Genomic DNA, 22,705 nt, shown 5'->3' on the forward strand with positions numbered 1-22,705 from the left:
AAAAAGCATGTGACAGCAATAGAAGGAAGAGATATTGATCATGTGTTTTCCAGAAAAGAATTCATTTGGGTGGGCTTGGAATGAAAAAAAAGGGTCTTTTTTTTACTTTTAATCTCAGAGACCGGGCAAGAAAGATTTGATCGAGAACCAATCTAGTGCACTTTCTATTAGTTGATTTGCATAATAGTTAACCACGCCTACCTGCTAATTGGGGATGTTGTTGGGTAGTCCCCGGTAGCTTACTGGGGTAGTTTTATCGTGTTGTTTTTGTCTTCCAACTTCCAAATTCTCTAATTTTAACCATTCTCCTTTTTTCTTCCTTTTTTTGTTCGGTTTCTTTTGGTTGCAGGAGTAATTGTCCATATTGCTGGAGGCAGTCTATGTCTATGTTTGTCTTCTTGGTATGTATTTTGTTACCCTCTCTTTTGTCATTTTCTCAGCACCCAAATTCATCTGTACTCTATAAGCTTCCCCACCCGAAACAAAAGTTAATATAATTGATTAAAATCAAAGTCAATAATCAATTTCAAATAAGGGTGGAATGTTGTCCGGTTGGGTTGAAGAAGAGTTAATAATAGAATGATCGCAGTGGAGGCGGACAAAGAGAAGACTAAAAGTGAAGCATCATTGTTGTTGTAAGGAGAGAGAACGGCATTGGCATCATATTATAGAAAATATCATCCGGCCACACGATAACATTACTGAAAAATAGTAATAAACCAAACAAGAAAAACAGGTCATATTTAAAGCCTGAAAGCCTGAAAGCCTGAGTTGCTATCTGGTAAAACACACCAGTGGACCACTGACTTTGATATATGCCTATGCATTTCTGGGTGGCATGTATGCTTGGTGGTTCACTACAAAAGTCATTTAATTGGCATTTAGAAAAAATATACAATAAGAAAAATATAAATAGCATTCTCAAAGAAATTCTTTCTTTGCTCTAGTCAATGATATACCAGAAGATAGAAGCTTGATAGCGAAGGCAATATGGCGTGTCAACAAATTTACTCAAACTCATCATTAAACCGATCTTAACTCAAATGGAAGAGTAAAGGGTTCTGAAAATGCTTTATCCTTTGTTGCCGGTTCGAATCCGGTAGATCGGTATATTATGTTGCTAGTTGTATCTAGTGGAGTAGATTGGTATAATCAGAGACATACCTTGATACTAGATAATCGGAACTGCTGTGAACTGTACATGATACCTAGAGGGCTTGGACGGCTCAATTCATTTAAGGCCATCAAGAGTTGTTAGTAGATTAGAACTTAATAGAAACTTAATAATAGTAATTTTTGGTTAACGCCAAGTAACTTTTCTTACACATTCTAGTGTAAGGGCCATGATCGAATTTCATTATGGCCGATTGGGAGGATGTTAAATACATTCATCGCCCATCTTGCTCTTTTCACTTTTTTCATGAGAATGTGGTTGTATTAGGTTGGACTGATTTTCAATAAGCTTTTTTAAAGCTTAATGACAAAGCTTTTGTACTTGTTTGATCAATTTTGTTCAAACAGTTAATTACTTAAAAAATAACTTAATATCAAAGGAAAGAAAACATTAATTATTCTAGGAGCCTTATTTTGGCTTATGCAAAATGTTTTTTTATATATTTAGTGATACTTTTAAAATACCAAAATTATCTTTTAAAAATTGTGATTTGGTTTTAGTTTCAACTTCTAACTAGCCAAAAGTAAGAAGCTATCCTAGTTAGGCCTTAATAACACTAGTTCGTTTTAGTTGATTTGAATCTTCAAACTTTTATTAAAGCTTTCCTCTAGTTGATTTAAATATTTTGATGTAATAAGATTAGGGATTGCGGTTTTAAATATGAAAAAGATTTTGAGTTTGAATCTTCAAACTTTTATTAAAGTTTTCCTTTATTTTATTTAAACTTTTATATTATAAACATAATATAAAAAATTTGACTATACTAATTACTAAAATGCCAAAAGATATAAATATAATTTATTTTTCTTTTTATTATAGGATAAAATTTTAAAAGTTTTGTATAAATTTATCTTACTAATCATGCTTCATTGTAGAGAATTTAGACCATTTACATAAATTAAAATATTATATTGGCCTTCCTCGTCACATATTGAGAAGATGAAAGCATTGATTGTTGGATGATTTGATATTCATTTAAGCTTTAAGGTGTATGCATCTAAAATCTTAGTCATATTAGAAGTGATAAAAAAACAATCTTTGGCCCCATAGGGAGTGTTAGATTTCATCTACTCTCCTCAAGATTTATAATTATTTGATCTAACTCACATCCATTCTCCTCCAACTTTAATCCCAAGATTGAGGTTTCACTATGCCAAAACTTTCAAATTAAGTTTTCAAACTTTACACTTAGATTAACCTGCTTCAATAGATATTTACAATTTTTTTTTAAGAGATGTTTTACTCTTGAATTCCTTTAAGTGATGTCTCACACTTAATAAATCTTAAGTGATACATCATACTTATATTTTCCCTTTGAGTGATACCTTACACTTGAGTTGACCTTACAAGGTATATAAGAAAAGTTTTGATAAGAATGAAACTTTTAGTTTACAATTTAATATAATGAAACTAGGGTTGAAGGGTCTATTAAGATGAAAAGCAAGTTTGAAAGCAAGTGAACTTTAAAAATGTTTTCTCAATGCTCAAATAATATTCAAGAATGATTTTAAACTCTCCCTCCTTCAATACAAGAAGTTTGAAGTCTTTAAATAGGAGTTAAAAACCTAAGCTAGCATTTAGACATAGTTTGGGTTTGATTGATCAACCAATTGGTTTTGATCGGCTACTACCTATTGGGTTATTGTTGCCCAATCAACTCAATTGGTTGTTTGACCAGTTGGAGTTTAATCTCAACCTGTTGAGGCTTAAATTAGATCAGTTGAAACAAGGATTTGGTGGTTTTGAAAAATCATATTAAGGTTGGGAAACCTTGGCTAATAGCTCCTCAACCTTTGAAAAACCTTTAAATAGATTTTAACCACATTAAAACTTAGGTTTTTCCCTTAATCAATTTTTGATTCCATTAATAAAAGAATTAAAAACAATTTAACCCTTGGACTCAAAATCACTTCATGTTACTTGCATTACTTTTTGATTCTTTTAGTAATAGGGTAATCTATAACAATGTGCCTTTTTTCACCATATTTAAAACATTCAACCCTTTTTTTATATGGATTTCTTAAAGGAAGTTTTTTATTTTATTTTTCTACTCTTATTTTGAATTTGTATTTTTTTTTTTTCATTTTTATAAAAGTTATATCTTTTTAGCAAACATTGAAAATTTTGATTTAGTGATAATTAGTTCACGCTCATCATCACACTTATTCTTTTCTTTTGAGAAGTCCTTTAGGAGACCATCTCTTTAGACCTTAGGGATGATAGAGTCATCTTATGGGTTTGTAAATCACTTATAAGTTCATTTACTCTTATTTTTTTTTATATTTGTAAATAACTTTTATCTTATGGTATAATTGATCCATTTAATAATCATATTGATTATTTTATTATAATTTTAAATTATTTAACTTATAATTAACTTATTTTAAATTTATTTTTTGAATAAATAGGTTAATAGAGTCATGATACATTAATATATAAAACTTAATTAAACTTGATCATTAAAAAAGAATACTTAATTATTAAATGGGTTAAATGAGTTTCAAATATGTTACTTATTTAATAATTAAGTAGTATTTGAGTTTAAGTTTTTAATCCAATTACTATTTGTGTCATGTTTGAGTTGACATATTTAGTAAATTGTGTAGGTTTTGACATGATATGAATATGACATATTGACACGATACGAATTACCACTCTTGATCAGAAGATTGGCAAAATATTATTGTAAAATTAAAAAATTAATGTGAAAAATTCTTCATTCAAAGAAAGAAATATAAGATAGTTTTATTATAAATTGAAAAGAAAGAAACCTCTTTCGCGGGTTGAAGTTAGCCGCCCCATTGAATAAGGGCTGTGAATCAAAGTCAACGCTGCACTTGCACTATGCCACATGCATACTAAAAAATTACTGCTAAATTTTAATGACTTACTTTTTGGATAATTGACCTTCATTCTTAACAGCCTCCTTTCAACACTTCCATATAATACATATATTCTTAATTTTTTTTAAAATTTTATATAAATATTTCATTTTATATTTTATCATTAAAATACTTAAGTCAAAACTAAGAAGCACCATTTTCATTGAATGGAGCGAGATGTTTGATCATGATGTCACATGTAGTCTTAAAAGATTATGATTTGAATGATTCTTTTCTTTTTTTTTCTAAATATCTCACCTGTTGGTCAACGCGTAGGGTTAGGGAAAAATTGTTCTAGTAATGACAGGGTTGTAATTTGGATAAAAAATATAATTCAATCCCATAACCCATGACTTATACTTTTATATTATTGGTAAGGATATCTCATTATTTGATTAAAAAAAAGTCAAAATTACTTTTTTTTTTTTTGATTTTTTAAATCTTTTTTTTTTCTTTATTATTATTATTTATAATGTGAATATTAAAATACTAATATAATATTGTTTGTATTATTTATAATAATAATAAAACTTAGTAATAATAAGTAACAAAAATAATGATGATGGTTTAAAGATGGTAATATTACTACAATTATTGATAATATTTTACTAATAGTAATAAGAATAAGGGAGAATTATGTTTTGGGGTAGATGGATCTCCAAATTAACAAAAGGTCCATGTAACTTTTCAAATTGAGCCCAAGATCTAATGAAAGTATGAAAATTGAGTTGAAGGATATCATCCTTCAGTATTTCTAAAAATGCCCTTTGTTGATTTTGAGAAAAAAATTAATATTTTTGAAAAATACTTTTATTTAATTTAATATTTTTTAAAATAATTTTATTTAATTTAATATTTTTAAAAAATAAATTTATTTTATTTAATATTTTTTAAAAAAATTAATTTAATATTTTTGAAAAAAAATTTAATTTAATATTTTTGAAAAAAAATTTAATTTAATATTTTTGAAAAAAAATTTATTTAATTTAATATTTTTGAAAACTACTTTTATTTAATTTAGTATTTTTGAAAAAAAAATTATTGAAAAAAAATTATTTAACTTAATTTTATAAAATATTTTATATGTGTTCTTAAATGATATATTTGTCCGTTACTATTTCATATCCTTCAACTCAATTTGAAGAGTTACATGGACCTTTTGTTAATTTGGAGTCCCATCTAACCCCAAAAGATAATTCTCCCGAATAATAATACATATACATATTAATATAAATATTATTTATATATTTTTAATAATAATAATTGCATCAAATGATAATTAAATAAAAACAATAATATATCGAATACATATCCCATGTTAAAAAATGTTAAAAAGTTTAAATAATAACAATAATAATAATAATAATTATTATTATTATTATTATTATTGACCTCCATTTCCTTCTTCTTCATAAGGAAGGTATAAGTCTATCTAAAATTCTCTGCAATTGCACAGAGAATAGGGCGGCGTGAAACAATGGCAATGGCTTTATTCACTTCATCCCTTCTCATGCAACTTTTTGGTCAGGAGCAAACATTCCTAGGCCAATTCTGCGTCAGAGAGAGGTAACTACACCAACAGCAGTACCTACCAGGCTAACCTCGAAAGCCTCCTCTCCTTCTCCTCTAACACCACTGCTGACTACGGGTTCTACAATTCCTCTGCTGGCCAAGTGAACGCAATTGCACTCTGTAGAGCCGATCTCACGCCCGATACATGTCGTGATTGTATTAATAACTCAAGCCATGACCTCCGACGGCTATGTCCCAACTACAAGGAAGCCATTATATATTACCAAACTTGTATGTTCCGTTACTCTGACCGCTCCATATTTGGCACTGGGGAAATTTCTCCACGTTTTGTTGGGACGACCCCTGGAAATTTCCCAAATGTGACTGAGGCCATTCCCGTGCTGCAAAAATTGTTACGTGACCTAAGAAATCAAGCTGCATCAGGCGGTCCTCTGCGAAAGTATGCAACGGGAGAAGCAACGCTTCAGGGTCGTGTCTTATACGTGCTTGTCCAGTGTACTCCTGACTCACAAGAGATTCAATGCAAAGATTGTTTGGATGAGTATATTGGACTCATTCAAACCAATAATCTTACAGGGAAAGGTGGACGAGCAGATATCGTGGGGCCTAGCTGTAACATAAGGTATGCGTTATACCCTTTCTGTCAGAGTCTGCTTGATGCACCACCACCACCATCATCATCATCACCATCTCCATCTCCATCTCCATCTCTAACAGCTGATTTTCCTTCTCCTGCACCATCCAATGGCACAACTGGCAACGGTATGCACCTCAACCTCCATGACTGCTTTTAAACTTTGCATGTGGCACCGCATTTATATTGAAAATGGCACGATGCACTGGAAAATCCTACAGTAATGTGGCATATCCTCTTCTTCTAGGAGAATGCATGCTCATGTGAAAAACAGGTAGCCATGATATGAATTGAAAATCATCAAGGTGCTTTGGAGTACTACTGAAAGATGGGGCCACCCAAAAATAAATAATTTGGTACATAATTATGTGTAAAAACGGAATTGACGCTCAAGGTTTATAATGCATCTCTTTGATCTCTTTCTTTTAAAGAAGAAAACTTGGAACTCACTAAGCTTCTACCTTGAAGTGCAATTAGGCCTTCGTTCTTAACCCAAATTTACCTAGTTTTAGGGTAGTGAGAGATAGATGTTTCTTAGGCCTAGAGTGAGATTTTCTACCATTTTTGACATTCAAGATCTGACTCCAAAGGGAATTTAATTCATTAACTAGCCAATTTACATGAGATTGAAATTTTTAGAAGAGCCTGCCATAACACATAGTGGAACCGCATGTCCAGATTTATTGCAACTTTTGCTTTTGAGGACATGTACAGAGGTAGATTTCTGGAAGAGGAACCTTCCTTACATCTTACAAAAATAGTCTTTCCACTCGTGGGAGTTTCAAACATACTTAAGTAGACCAAGCCTCTTTTACCTCTATGGGGCTTTCCATTTTTCATTCCTTCACTCAAAATCTTAGAACTAGGGTGAAAGATTTCATTTTAACTTCCTAAGTTTTTTTAATGTGATTTAGCTCCAAAGTAAGAAAATCATTTTTAACCGTCACATCATGGCGTTCAGATTTATAAAACTTAATGTTTTCAATTAATTTTTTTTTCAATCATAAGTTCCTTAAACCTATCATCCATGCCATTTTTTTTAAGAATAATTTTTTTTTTCAATATTTAAATCACTATTCTTAGACTTTAGGCTTTCAATATGAGAAATCTTTTTTATTTTTATTTTTTTATTTTTAGATTTTCTTTATTTTTTACATTCTCACATTTTATCTCATTGCTTTCCTGGTACAAAGCATTATATGTTTTTCAAATTCCCTTTTCTCTTGATAACCACTAGATTCAACTAGATTTTTTGGTTCAATTTTAGGGAATTGGGGTAATGAGGTAATGAAAGCAATAAGGTTATTATCACCTTCATTTTTATTTGAGCCCATGGAATTATTATTCTTTTTCGGTGTAAAGCAATCCAAAGTGGAGTGCCCTTTCCCTCTACAGTTGAAAAACACAAATTGAGATGATATCGATGGACGTTTCTCTATATTTTTCTTGAATAAAGATTTATTCCCTTTCTTTGAGTCATTTTTTGTTTTTACCTCCTTGTACATTTTTTTAAAAATTTTGAATTTTTTTTTTGGCAAAAGAAGAAATTTTAGATTGAGTAAAAGGTGACTCACTCTCATCTTCAAACTCAAAATTTCTTTTAAAGGAATCCTTTAGTGCTATCCTTTTTGCTCTCTTAGGGATGGTAGAGTCATTTCATAGGTCAAAAGTGAACCTATAAGTTTATCAACTCTCAACTTGTCCACCTTTTTTAGTTTCCTAATCACTTTATATCTAAATCTCTCAAGGAGAAATCTCAATATATATATATATATATATATATATATATATATATTTATTTATATTTATCACTTTAGATTTAGGCATTCTTTCTCTTTGATTGAAACAACAACTAAGAATATATCGAGTTTAGTATAACTTAGAGAAAGCCTCACCATATTTCATCTTTATGCTTTCAAACTTTAAAGTTAACATTTACAATTTTAATAACTTTATAGTGAGATACCCTCATGTGTTACTACAAGGATGTTCGAAGCCTCTTTAGTGTATTTACATTTGGCAATCTTGGGAAATTTATTAGGATTAATTAACCCCATTAAAAATATAGTAAAAGGCTTTGACATTCATCTCACTCCCTTCATTGACCAATTTATTCCACTCTTGGGATTTAATTCATCAGTTGGACTACTAATCTTGTCAACTAAGATCAGGGGTGACCACCTATATTCTACTATATTCCAAACTCTTTCACTCTGAATTTAAAGAAAAAATTCCATCCAAACCTTCCAATGGGGGTAATTATTCCTATCAAAGAATGGAGAACGATTGATTGAGGTTTCCACTATTTGTGGCTCCATTGATCAAGTAAACATGAATTATAAAAATATGATTTTAGAAGATCAACCTACTCTAATACCACTTGATTTTTTTTTTTTTTTATGTTGTCTTAATATATGAGACTACCTAAAAAGGGTAAACAAGTAGTCTCTAAATTAATCCTAAATTAAATTATTTATTACCAACTTTTAATTTGTCCATTTTGATTAATTCTTTAGTGAAAGTATATCAATCCCATGCATCAATAAATAAAACTGGTAGCATGAATGAACATAGGATATGACATGAAAAAAATCACCTAGTAATCTCTAGGTGTAAAAAACTATGGGTGGTTTCTTGGCTGCTAAACAATCCACTAAGTACGCAGTTTTATGTGACTAAATGCACCTACTCCCTGGGGTCATATTATTAACACTCACACTCCTTTTCCATGTGCCTAATGAAACAAGCCCTATGCTTCTCAATGGATACCTCAAAACCTTTATTGCATTTTTGAGATGAGATCTCTGACCTTTGTTGTAGTCAAATATACTTTTAAGATAGATCTTGAAAGATTTGAGAGATGGAGGTTCAAACTTGGTAGATGAAAATTGCTCTTTTAGGTACATTTTTTCCCTTTTATTTCCTACTTAGGGTTTTTCAAAGTCTCCCAATTTTCAATATAACATGGCTATTCATAATTGAAAAACCATAGGAATTAATTATGGCGAGTTTGTATTTTTTGAGATATTCCAAAACATGAACTCTTTACTTAAAAAATGAAGTTAGAAAACCAAAAACATGAAGGACTGTTTTGAATGCTTATATGACCATTTGAATGGTCACACTTGATTTATATGCAAATCATGACATTTCCTTAGTTAAAATTGTAGAGGAAAAGCATACAAATTAGTTAACTTAAGCCTATAGTTGAGCTAGTGCCCTTTTGGGAAATAATTGTCAAAATCTATAAGATTTGATGCAAAAATGGGGGAAGAAAATCTTGAAAATGATTCAAGAGAATAAGGAAAGCAAGGAGCAAGTTAAAGATCAAGAGATAAAAAGAAGGGCATTTCATAGTAGGTATCAAAATACCAAAAACATTTCTATACTAAATTTGACATATTGTAATATCAAGGTAGTGATTCAATAAGAGCAGGTAATATCGGTTTCAATTCAATACACTCTTATGGTATTGAAAAGTTCCAATATGTACTGGTTGTGGACCTTGCTTACTTTGATAAAGCAAATAAGTATCAAAATAGAAATTGATATGGAATTGAGGCACCAAAAAGTCTTAAAGTATCGAAGTTTTGTAGAAAGTTCATTTCAACATCAGATCAGGATATCGACATTAAGTCAAATCAATACTGTGGCTATGTACTGATTTGTGTTTCTATACATGAGGGTTATATGCTATATAGATGTTGTATTAGCTGATATCAATTTTGCTTAGTCTTAATGTTAAAATTTTGATCTAAGACTTGTCTTGAGTTTTTTACTATTTTACTACTATTGTGTTTTGGGGATTCTATATAATTTTATTTATTTTTTGGATTATGTGAAGCATTATATTATTGGGTCACTTGGCATGTAAAACACTATAAATAGGTTAGTTGTTAGTTAGGAACTATTTATAACTAGAATCTAAGATCTAGAATTTGAATTTGAAAATTTTACCTCATATCTCTCCATTTTTCTCTTATTTTGTCTTATTGTCTTAGCTATCAAACATGATGAAGAAACCATTCTTCACCATGGTTAGTTGCTGAAACTTCTTACATTTGGAAGAGGATTGTCATAGGCAAGGATTGACACAAGGATGCATTATTTTGAAGCTAAACTCACATCCTACTATAGATTCATGATTTCTTATTCTCATTCAAAGAGCTCTTATTTATGACATACTTGATGCTTGAATGACTTATAGAATTCAAGGATGCGTGAATTGTTTTAGATCAATTATATATGGTCTAAGACCTAATTAGAGATGATCTAGGGCTTAATCTTTGAAGATAATCTAATTTTTTTTAGTGCAAGTAAGATTTGGTTAGCATTAATTATCTTTTCTAAGTGTTGATTTGAACCTTGATATGATTCTTTTTGGACATTTTTATGTATCATTAAATCTCTGTATTTGTTACAATTAATTCATTTGAATTGTAACACAAATCACATCTCTATCTTCTCAATAGTGTTTGATTTTAAATTTATATTCATTTAACAACATCATGACCTCATATTTTCCATTAATTGAACTCAAATTCTTAAGATTATAACATTCAATCCTTGAAAATTGTACTATTGGTGTTTGTTTCTTTTAAAATATTTTTTTGGCTTAGGAAGTGAACATTGGACTTCACTAATTCTAAAACTATAGTTTAATTAGAGATTAAAAGGAGAAAAATAAGATTTCATGAGTAAATTCAGTACACACACAACAAAGCAAATTAAATCAAAAGCTAACACCATTCCTCTTCCATTTTGCATGCTTTCCAAACTTTTAAAATACTTTTTTAGCATTTTTTTTCTTCATGTAATTAGCATTCCAAAATCTTTATCAGCCTTAAATGTACCTCGAATTTGATGGCTTGAATCAACTCAAATTCAAATATGAAATCTGAAGCCTCCTAAAATAGATAAAACCCAATGAGGTAAGTCACATCTAATTAGTAAGAAGTAGAACAAAATTTTTAATCAAATAAAATACACTAATAGAGTTGACTGAATTTGGAGACAAAATATGTTTTAAACTAAAACATTTTTTGATACAAACTTCAATGTAACTTTTTTTGATACAAACTTTAATGTTGTTAACTCGTAAAAAAATTTGAAGTTGAAGGGTCACACAACTTAATAATAAGAGTATATCTTTTGTTTTGCAGGAAAAAGTAATATGAGGAGAACTCATGTCATCGTCATTGTTATCTCACCAATTATTTCAATAATCCTTATCATTTGCATCTGCATCTGCACCTTTTTAAGAATGCAAAAGGGGAGGGATAATGTTGAAAGTAAGTTGTGATATATCATTACTTGTCATTCAAAAAGTTGCACTCCATTTTTATTTCCATGAAATCATATCAGTAAAAGTAGAATAAACAAAAAATAAAAAAATAAAAATTAATGACTAAGCTCAATGGGCTATCATTCTTAGTATTGGTTCAACCATTGTTACTAAGCTTTTGGAGTTACTGAGCGTGCAATTTAATGACTAGACATTAAATAAATTTTAGCTATTCAATGCAATATTTTATATTAAAGCCCCTTGAATGTGTTGCTTCTATATAAGCATGCAGCTAATTTGTTCCATGCATTTGTCAACTTGCTTTGTGAAGGTGCAGATGGAATTGTTAGTGTAGAGTCTTTGGAATTCAACCTTAACTCTATTAGAGTTGCAACAGAGAACTTTTCCGATGCTAACAAGCTAGGACAAGGTGGATTTGGCATTGTTTACAAGGTAAAAAAAACCATATATATGAAAAAGAAAAACAATCTTAGTTTGAACTTTGGAATTTGTTTGGAGGTGATCTAAACTATTACATAACTTATGTGATGTGTTTTTAGGGTATGCTTCCCAATGGACAAGATATAGCTGTGAAGAGGTTGTCTAGAGATTCTGGACAAGGAGAACTAGAATTTAAAAATGAGATCCTATTAGTAGCAAAGCTTCATCATAGAAATTCGGTTAGACTTTTAGGCTTCTGCTTTGAAGGAATGGAAAGACTTCTCATATATGAGTTTCTACCTAATGGAAGCCTTGATCACTTTATATTTGGTATGATTTCACTTCTACCTCAACATTGGTTCTAATAATTTCATTTGAGATGCATGTTTAGAAAAAACATCCTTCCAAGATTTTGTAACTCAAGGAACACATCTTTAATCTTAGTAGTCTCCTCAGATGTCCATATGCATGTGATTTCAAATAGAAAAACATAATCCTACAATTGTTACAAGTAATCTAGACTTACATTTTTATAATTCATCCCAATAACTTATACTTATGAATATGTAGATTTGGTTCGACGTTCACAATTGAATTGGAAAAAACGTTATGAAATCATAGAAGGCATTGCTTGAGGACTTCTTTACCTTCATGAAGAATCTAGGATCCGGATTATTCATTGTGATCTCAAAGCCAGTAATATTTTATTGGATGCAAAGATGAATCCTAAAATTTCAGATTTTGGCATGGCAAGATTGTTTTCAACAGATCAAACTCAAGGCAAGACAAGTAGAATTGGGGAGACCTAGTAAGTTTGGAAATCTTACTTGAGCTAATAATTATAACTATATGCATTTTATTTTTAAAATGTGTTATCCAAAAGTCCTAACAAAAGTTTCAACATATCCTTTATATTATTTTAATATATTAATACTATAGGAAATGAAATTGATATAAATAATGATAACATGCAGTGGGTATATGGCTCCAGAGTATGCAATGCATGGAAACTTCTCAGTTAAATCAGATATATATAGTTTTGGAGTATTGATTCTAGAAATTATGAGTGGTCAAAGGAACAATTGTTTCCACGACGGAGACAATGTGGAAGATCTTCTAAACTATGTAAGTATGAATATCTATTGCTAAATCATTCTTTGTATAGTAAATGAGATAGTAAAGGCCACAAAATTGAAAAAGTTAAACCTTGTCTTTGACATGTATGTACACATTGTTAAATTCTTGCAGGCATGAAAAAGTTGGAGGGAAGGGACAATATCAAATTTGATAGATCCTATATTGAGGTGTGGTTCAATAAGTGAAACTATGAGATGTGTCCATATTGGTTTGCTATGTGTTCAAGAAAATGTTGCTAAGAGACCAACCATGGCTTCCGTTGTTCTCATGCTTAGTAGTAACTCTCTCACTCTCCCAGTGCCTTCAAGACCTCCATCTTTTATGCATAGTAGCATGGAGTAAGAGATACCCTTCCTGCTAGAACCTAATTTGGTGGTTACTGAGTCTACTGACAACATATCAGGGCATAAATCCATAGATGATGTATCAATTACCGAACTCTACCCTTGTTAGTGTTTTGCAAATGTAGATTATGTTGAGATTTAAAGTCAAACATGGATATCAATGTCTGAAATGTTGTACGTTTACACTAAAAAACATTATCACTTAGATTTTAACAGCTCTATCTTCATCAATTTATTCTTCCTTCCCTTTAAAAATGTCATTAAACTATCTCAAAGTTTTGGAATTTCTTTCATTGATCATTCACTTTTTTTTTTTTTTTTTCTTTCAACCAATTTGGAAACTTTCTTTAGGTGAAAGGATAAGAATATTTCAATCATTTTGTATATCCAAATTTAATATTTATTGATAGTCCATTTTTTTCTATAACATTTAATATTCGTAAACTTTGGTACCATGAATTTGTCTCCAATAATTTGAATTCACTTAAAATCTAGACATCCAAATGACAACGTTAATCCACATTCTCAATATGAATATTTTATTTGAATTCATTTCTATATGTTAATCACAAACATATTTTTTAATATTGATGTTTGAATTCTTGTCATAATCCAACATATGATTTCCATTGTATAAACAATTACAAAATAACAAGAGATTGACAAGATGAGCTTGAACTAAAATGATGTTGGTGGTTAAAGTACAATTTTTTCTTTAAAAATAATTTTATTTTTAACAAACTAAATATCATAATTTTTTTTTCAGTCATCAATTTTTTTAGCCATTCAAGCCAAAGAAATATAAAATTTTCAGAATAACTTTTCCTAGACATTAAAAATTTGATTGGCTCAAATCATTATTAAAATGATAATCAAATTTGACACTTCAATACTTTAACTCTTAAACTTAACAAATTTAAGTTTGACAAATGATGAAACCACACATCATACCCGTGGCCTATTAACATGTCTTAATTAAGTTGTATAAGTGAAACAATAAAATTAAGTCTTGGAAAATAAAAATCAGATCACATCAAATCAAATCAAATTAGAGTCAAAAGTGAATAAAATAAAGATAAGTTCTCTTGTTGCCAAATTTTTGTAAAGAAGACAAATCAATAGAATTAGGGATCAAAATTCCTTGGAATAGAGAGTTCAAATCTTAGGATACCAAATTAAATGTTCTAACTAGCTACATCTATAAATGTTTTCCTTTAGTAGAAGGCTATAGAAAAAGAAAAAGAAAAAGAAGAGAAGACTTACAAGACTACTTCAAAGAAGAAGCTCCACAATTTAAAACCAATCTATGAAATAGTATTAGAAGCAATGTAGTGCCACTTCTCTACTTTCAAGACTAAAGAGCAGGACAACTTCAAGAAAGAAATTTCTTTTTTTGTTCCTTGAACAATCAAGAAAGAGCTTCAAAAGTTTAGTTGATAACAATTTTTTTTTTTTTGTTTCATTTAACTCAATTTGAGAAAGAAGCAAACAATGCCCTCGTAAGTTTGTGAAAAAATACCAATGATAAACATTGAGAATTGTATCTTATTACATGTCCCTGGCTATTTTGAGGCATTCATGTGATAACCTAGTATGCCCAATATTATATATATAATGATTGAGTTGACATTTTTTCCAACCAATTTACTAATAGGGTCGCATAGGAGTGATGCCTCAGGATATACAGACAAGGTGGCAACAAGGAGCTAAAAAGCTAAAATTTCTCACTAAAGAAAAAGGGGTTGCCTGCATGGGTCGCTTGCTTGTTGCTTGTTGGACACTATAGTTGAGCACTCCTCTCTTATGTATTTCTAAGCTCTTAGTCCATTTTTTCTCACTATTGTCACTTACATGTGAGTAGTAGAAGCAAGTAGTCAATATATGCGAAAAGATAGAGAGTTTTAGTGGATATTTATTTGTTATAACTCCTTACTAATCAAGCACCATTCTATAGCACAAGAACCTTAAAGGACTCTCTATGTTTGAGGCATGTTGAGCACTAATATTGATCACAAAAACATAAAATTAAGAATGAGAATTGTGGACTCGCATTTTTTACGTGCGCCCCCACTCGATGACAAGACTAGTTTGTTTGTTTTTTTTTTTTTTTTTTTTTGTGAAAAACTAATTTTTGTAAAAATTAGAGTCACCACTTATTTTTGTTTATTTTTAAAAAGGAAAACAAAATAAGAAATAAAACCTTAAAAATGACTCTATTTGAAAAAACATGTCTTTGAAAATCAAGTTTAAGTTTAGGGGTTAGGTTACCTATTGGGAAAATACTATAAGATAGTACTCCTCTAAACCTTAAAACAAAACTTTACTAAATAAGTGGAGGGAACTAAGACAATTGACAAATAAACCAATGAATATTAGAGATAACAAGAGTAACATATAACAAGATGAAAGTGAGAACAAATGAGAGCATGGAACAACCAAAACAAGGCTTGCATATCAAAGGAATAAATTAAGAAAGAGAGGAAGTGTACCTTAATAAGTGCCTAAAAATAGGACAACCTGCTTACATAGAAAAAAGGGTTAGCCCACAAATGAGATAAAAGATATAAAACCAAAATAAAAGCCTCTCAATGTACACAAGAAACATACAATCAAAGCAAAAAAAAAATATCAAAGAATGGCTAAATATGGATCAAGGTGAGTTGAAGTATACTAAACATGCACAAAGATCAGAATTGGTAGCAAACGAACAATCTCAAAATAAATCCTAATAAATTAGATAAAAAGGAGATAATATACAAAGGTGGATTGTTGTAACATGTACAAGATGTCCATAAGACAAATCAATAATAAAAGAAGGTTAAAATCATGCACAAGGGGATTGAAATAACACATTTATACAAGATATACAACAACATGACATAACACATGTGCTAGTAGCATGGAACGAGAGATACCCTTCTTGCTTGAATCTAATTTGGTGGTAACAGAGACCTCTGAGCCCTGTGACAATAGATTAGAGCATATTTTTGTAAATGAGGCATTGATTACTGAACTCTATCCTCGTTAGTGTTTTGCAAATGTAGATTATGTTGAGATTTAAAGTCAAACATGGATCGATGTTTAAGATGTTGTATGCTCTAAAAAGCATTATCACTTAGATTTGGCTCTATCTTTATTGGTTTATTCTTCCTTCCATTTGAAAATCTCATTAAACTATCTCAAAGTTTTGAAATTACTTTCATCAATAGAAAATTTCAAGTTTGGCGAAATATAAATTGGAGAAAGTTTGTCGATGCTGAATATGGAGCGATTAGAATAGCCCAACATACAATTATCATAGTATATATATGCTTCCTTGTAGTTGGGACAAAGCCGTCTAAGTTCATGACTAGAGGTGCCAATGCAATTACGGCACGTATTTGGCGTGAGATCACCTCTACAGAGTGCAAATGCCTTGGCCTGCAGAGGAATTGTAAATAACCCGTAGTCAACTGTGGTGTTAGAGAAGGCGGAGAGGAGGCTGTCCAGGTTTGCCTGGTAGGCACTGTTGTTGGTGTAGTTACCTCTCTCCCGAATGCAGTATTGCATTAGTAAACTTTGGCCAAGAGCTAGCGATAGTGAGAAGGTGCATTTGAATGGATGAAATGAAGAAAAGCAGTCCCAAACAACCCATTTTCTTTGTTTCAGGCCGCCCTATTGTCAATGTGATTGCAAAGAATTTTAGATAAAATCCATACGTTCCTCTAATGCCTATAAATACGCCTATGGGGAGAATGGAAGTCAACTTTCTTGAAGGTGCTTTATTATAGTTACATCTGTAACCTATTTAAATAAATGGTTTGATGCATTTCAATAAAGAGTTGAAATTCCGAATGGTTTCGGATCATCCATCCAACCCAAAGTCAAAATGCCAAAGTTGCCAAGAAATGCCGAGTCCAAATATAAATATCAAATCTCATCATGCTGAATCTTTTATATGAAAAATGTTTATATATGCTTGGCCAACCGGGTACAAAACTTGAAGATTGATCATGTACATGGAATTTCTCAAAGAGAAGCCCAGAGTAAGGGTAAAATTAAAAGCTATTAACATTTTGTCGTAATATTTTAGCATGCGTGTGACTGCCTACATTCAATGAAAATGATGCGTCTTTTGACCTCTATTTTTTTAAAGCAAGTACGTGGGCGGCTCCGCAAAATTTGGTCTCTCAGCCCTAAATTTAAATAAGGTCTTAATATTATTAATCAAATTTTTATATCATATCAATTTAAAATTCTATTGATTTTAGTTGTGGACTAAAAATTAGTAGGATTCTATACCTGTAAAAGATGTATTTAAAAATATCCACTCTAAACATATAGGTTAACGAGAACTTCACCAATATGAAGTCAAACCTTAAATTCACAACACATCCATTGATGAAACTACCTCTTCCTTTATTTCCTGGGCTACATCCACAATCATTTCCATGGTCATGTTTATTCTAACTTCTTTCATTAAAATTTTCTTCATTCTCATGTTTGAAGAAGTTCTAATAATTTTTTCTTGGTTCTTTTTTAATCTTCATAGGCTTACAATGATCCCATAAGTTGATTGATGATCATAGAATCTAAATCCTCATATTCTTCAATGGTCACAAGAATATAATCAAACTTTGAATCTAAAGATCAAAGTACATTTTTTAAACACAAGTATCATTTAAATAGCACGATTTCTTTTTAATAAATTAACAATAGCCAATACTCTAAAAAAATAATCAAAGATTGATTCTAATTCTTTCATATTCAAACCTTCAAATTCTCCAATTAAGAGTTTGAAGATGAACTTTTTACACATTATCAACTTTATTTGGTGTATTTAGTAATATTTTTCAAACTTCCTTAGAGGTAGTTACACTTGAAATATTCTTGAAAGTACCTTCATCTATTGTTTGATAGATGATGGCGAAAGCATTCTTGTTCCTCTTCCTCATATATTTCAAAAAATCCCTTTTGTTTAGGGATCAAGTGGTTTCATCTTATGGCTCTTTATTGCCTTTATCTACAACCTCCCATGCATCATCTGAACCAAGTAAAGCCTTCATCTTGATACTCCAATTGTTGTAATTGTCTTTGTTGAGTTGAGGAATTTGAAACATATATATCTCACTTGTCTTTTTCGTATGACTCTAATACCAATTTGTTAGGTGTGCGGACACTCTAATACTGATTTGTTGGAGTACTAATGTTGAAAGAGAAAGACACAAAATTACAAAAGAAGATAAAATTGAGGAGAGTTAAACTTTATCATATTCCACCACTCTTTCTTATTTAAATATTACATAATCTCTTATTTATAAATACTTAATAAAAAAAATTCCTAATAATAAAATATAAAAACATTTTAGGATTTGGCAAGTAAAAAATAGAAACTAAAATAATCACTCAAAATAAAATATTCTCCTTTGATTTTTAGAGACTAAATCTAATTCTAATATTTTAAAATTTTCTAAATCAAGTTTGAATTTCCAACAAAATTAACAATGTTATATATATATATGCTCAATTGAGTTTAATATTTTCATGGAAAAAAGATTAAAGGCGGCTAATCTAGAAAAATCTGCATTAGCCCACAAGAGGCTCAGTAAAAAAACCACGAAATATTTAGAGGGCTGAGGAGGGCTCAAAGCTTTTGAATGGAGTAGATATTTTGAAATGATTGGGTTGCTTCCAGCTGTTTAATTGAAAAAGAATAAATTTTATTTTAATTTCCATTTGTTGGAAGATTGCAGTTTTCCAATATAAATTATACATACAAAATAAGAGAGCTAATGAAAAAACCTACTCTCACTCATCACTACCGATCTCGAATCTTGACCAATATATGGCAACTGTCAGCCCCTTAGCCACTTGACTCAAATTGGGAGAAAAGGGCCTCATGGGTAGGCCTTGCACCCATGAGAGCCTAGGCAGAAAGCAAGGAAAGCCTGGAGGTTTGGTGGTTCAAACTCCAGGGGCTAAGTGAGGAGGCCATGTGTGAGCCAGATGCCCACTGTGGGCGAGCTAGACGCGCACCGCAGGCGTGCCAAACATGCACCTCGCGCACATCGCGAGCGGGCCAGACGCGCACCACGCGCGCACTGTGGGCGAGCCAAACAGGCACCGAGTGTGCACCAAGCTTATGTGGTGTAGATGAAGGTTGAGGGCTATTTTTGGAATTTAATTTATATTTATTTAATATTCCATTATGTCTCGTTAGGCATATTGATGTCTCCTCCAGAAAGAATGAAAACGACCCGTATTGCTCTTTAAAGGGAGATGGGAACACCAAGGGAAAGCCTAGACCGCACCAAAGGGGCACCATGGCATGGCCTTGGGCGTGCCTAGGACACACAAACGACACATGAGCATGCACACATGGGCTCCACGACATGTGTGGTGTGCACTCCGTGGCCACAATGGCACGAGGCTTGGTGCGGTTTACATCCTCCCCGTGTAGGCACGAGAGCGCCTAAACCTTGTGCGGTGAGCCAATTGAGGAAGCCATGGGCGCAATTCCATGGCCTAATAGGGCATTAGACAACAGCTGACTCGCACCCATGATGCCTACGCACAACACAGGGGTGCAATGCCCTGTGCACCAAGAAAGATCAACCATGGGTGCAATGCCATGGCTTGTTGCTATGAAGCTGGACCTAACAGTGGAAACAAGTAACACACCCAGACCATGGGCACCTAGACATGGCATGGGTTCACATATCAGTGTGGAGAAGGCACACAGAAACACCAAACACTTGGTCAGCTGGTTGGTGCATGCTGCTTGGTTCAGAAGGCCTTGACCAAAGACATGCTGGTGGCCACCCGGTCACAAGAGGCACTCTACGGGGAAGGAGGCAGCTTATTAGGGGGATTCTCCAACAACTTGGTGAGAAAGGCTTGAAGAGATGGCAGTGCAGCTAGCTAGTGGCAGCTAGCTGAGACAACAAGTGATCAAGTCAAGCAGTCAATTGACTTGTAGTTGGCTGAGGTGCTGATTGCTGGTGCAAGTGGGTGGTTCACAAGTAGGCCACTATCTGGGTGGTGGGTGGTTATGCAAGGCAGTTATGGGCTGTTCTAGCCAGTTGCATAACCACCAGATTGGCTCCAAGTTTGAATTTGGAAATTCAAAAATGTAATTACATGCTAAGTCTTTTAAAATGGCTCTTGCATCCTTGAGAGGCAGAGAGATGAGAGATTGGAAAAAGGGTTCTCAGAATGCTTAAAAGTGTAAGCATTGTACTCTGACTCAGGGGAACAATTTTGTCTTGTAGAGTGAAATAATACAAGTTGGGAAAGGTTTCCTGTAAACGTTTGTGTCCTTGTTACTTTGCTTTTACTCTGTTTTTCTAAGAGCTGGGAAGGAAGGTTGGCTAAGGAAGGGTCCTTAGCACCGCACACTCGTGAAAAGTTTAGAGTGATCTTCAGGGGTGTGACAATTGGTATCAGAGCCTGTACTAGAGATGGTTGGTGGTAGTGCAATGGACGCCCTGCGGGAAAGAATGGCTCGGATGGAAGAAGCGTTGGGAGAATGGCCACGTGAGAATGGCACTGTGGCTTCGTGGGCAGAACACACCATGGGAGAAATCCAAGTGTAAAGGAGTTTGCTGGAGACCCATGACAATTTCTTTGAGGAGAAGTTTACTGGGTTGAAAACAGAGATTTTGTCCTTGATGGATGACTTTAAGGGCGCCGTGCAATCTTATGGAGAGGACATTGCAGTCCTCAAGAAGGCTGTGTTGCAGGGGTCCTTGTTAGGCCCTGAAGCCCCTTTCAAAGTCTGGGTACCAGAGCCTAAGGGCTTCAACGGTAACAGGAATGCAAAGGAGTTGGAGAACTTCTTTTGGGACATGGAGCAGTTTTTCAAAGCTGTTCACATTCCTGATGGCGAGAAGGTGTCCATCACCAGTATGTATTTGACTGGTGATACCAAACTGTGGTGGCGAACAAGGATGGAAGACAATGTAGAGTCTGGAAGGCCCCAAATCACCACTTGGGAGACTCTGAAGAAAGAATTGAAGGATTAGTTTCTTCCCACCAACACTGCTTGTGTGGTTAGGGAAACGCTGAAAAGGCTCAGACATACCGGATCTGTGAGGGACTACGTCAAGGAATTCAATTCCTTGATGCTCGATATAAAGAACATGTTAGAGGATGACAAACTCTTCAATTTCATGTTTGGATTGCAAGGGTAGGCTCAGACGAAACTTAGGAGGCAAGGGGTTCGTGATTTCCCTACTGCCATGGTTGCAGCAGATTGCTTGGTGGACTACAAGATGGGTGGCGCCATCTCCACAATGCAAAGACCCAAGTCAGAAGAAGGCAAGAAGGCTAAGGCTGAGAGCAAGACTTCTAAGAAGTCTGGGTGGAAGAAATAGAATAAGAAGGCTGCTGTAGGGGGAAAACCAGTGGAGAAGACCACAAAGTTTGTGCAGCAGACCACCCGGATGGCAAGATACTTCATTTGCAATGGCCCTCATCCAGCCAGAGATTGCCCCAAAAGAGAGAAACTCTCAGCCCTTGTGACTACAGACGACAAGGGAGAGTCTGACTCAAAGACCCCTCATAGAGTCAACCCATTGCAACTCATGAACGTGATTAATGGTGAGACCCTAGTCTAGAAGTCCCTGAGGCATGTCCATGCAGTTGTAAATGGTGTGTAAGTAAAGACCTTGGTGGACAGTGGTGCCACTCACAACTTCGTGACCACTAGAGAAACAACCAGGTTGGGATTGAAGTTGGAAAAGGATACCAGTCGGATCAAGGCAGTTAAAAGCAAAGCCCAGAAGATCCAAGGGGTAGCAAAGAATGTCCCCATGCAAATTGGTGAATGGAAGGACACGTGCAACCTACTTTGTGTACCATTGGACAACTTTGACTTGATCATTGATGTAGATTTCCTCTTGAGGGCTAAGGTGGCCTTGATTCCACATCTTGGTGGACTAATGGTGTTAGAAGAGAAGTAGCCTTGTTTCGTGAAGGCCTTGAGGGCGAAGGATGGTGGTAAGAGATAGCCTGAGATGCTGTCTGCTATCCAATTGAAGAAGGGACTGAAGAGGGGTTAGGAGACCTATGTTGCAGCCTTGATCGAGATCAAGGAGGGACAGTCTGTGGAAGTCCCTGATTCAATGGTCAAAATCCTTAAGGAGTTCAGAGACGTGATGCCTACAAAACTCCCCAAGAAATTGCCACCCCGACGACCTATTGACCACAAGATTGAACTGTTGCCTGGAACAAAGGCCTCGACTCAAGCCCCTTATCGGATACCTTCTCCAGAGTTGTTGGAGTTACGTAAGCAAT

The 22,705-nt window shown here is 33.1% G+C and overlaps 1 pseudogene; it reads left to right on the top strand.

The window, feature by feature from the left end:
- The first annotated feature begins 6,267 nt into the window (after nt 1-6,267).
- On the top strand, nt 6,268-13,642 carry LOC109122154 (cysteine-rich receptor-like protein kinase 10; annotated as a pseudogene).
- The last annotated feature ends 9,063 nt before the right edge of the window (nt 13,643-22,705 follow it).

This window comes from Vitis vinifera, chromosome 10 (assembly GCF_030704535.1).
Source record: "Vitis vinifera cultivar Pinot Noir 40024 chromosome 10, ASM3070453v1".
NCBI lineage: Eukaryota > Viridiplantae > Streptophyta > Magnoliopsida > Vitales > Vitaceae > Vitis > Vitis vinifera.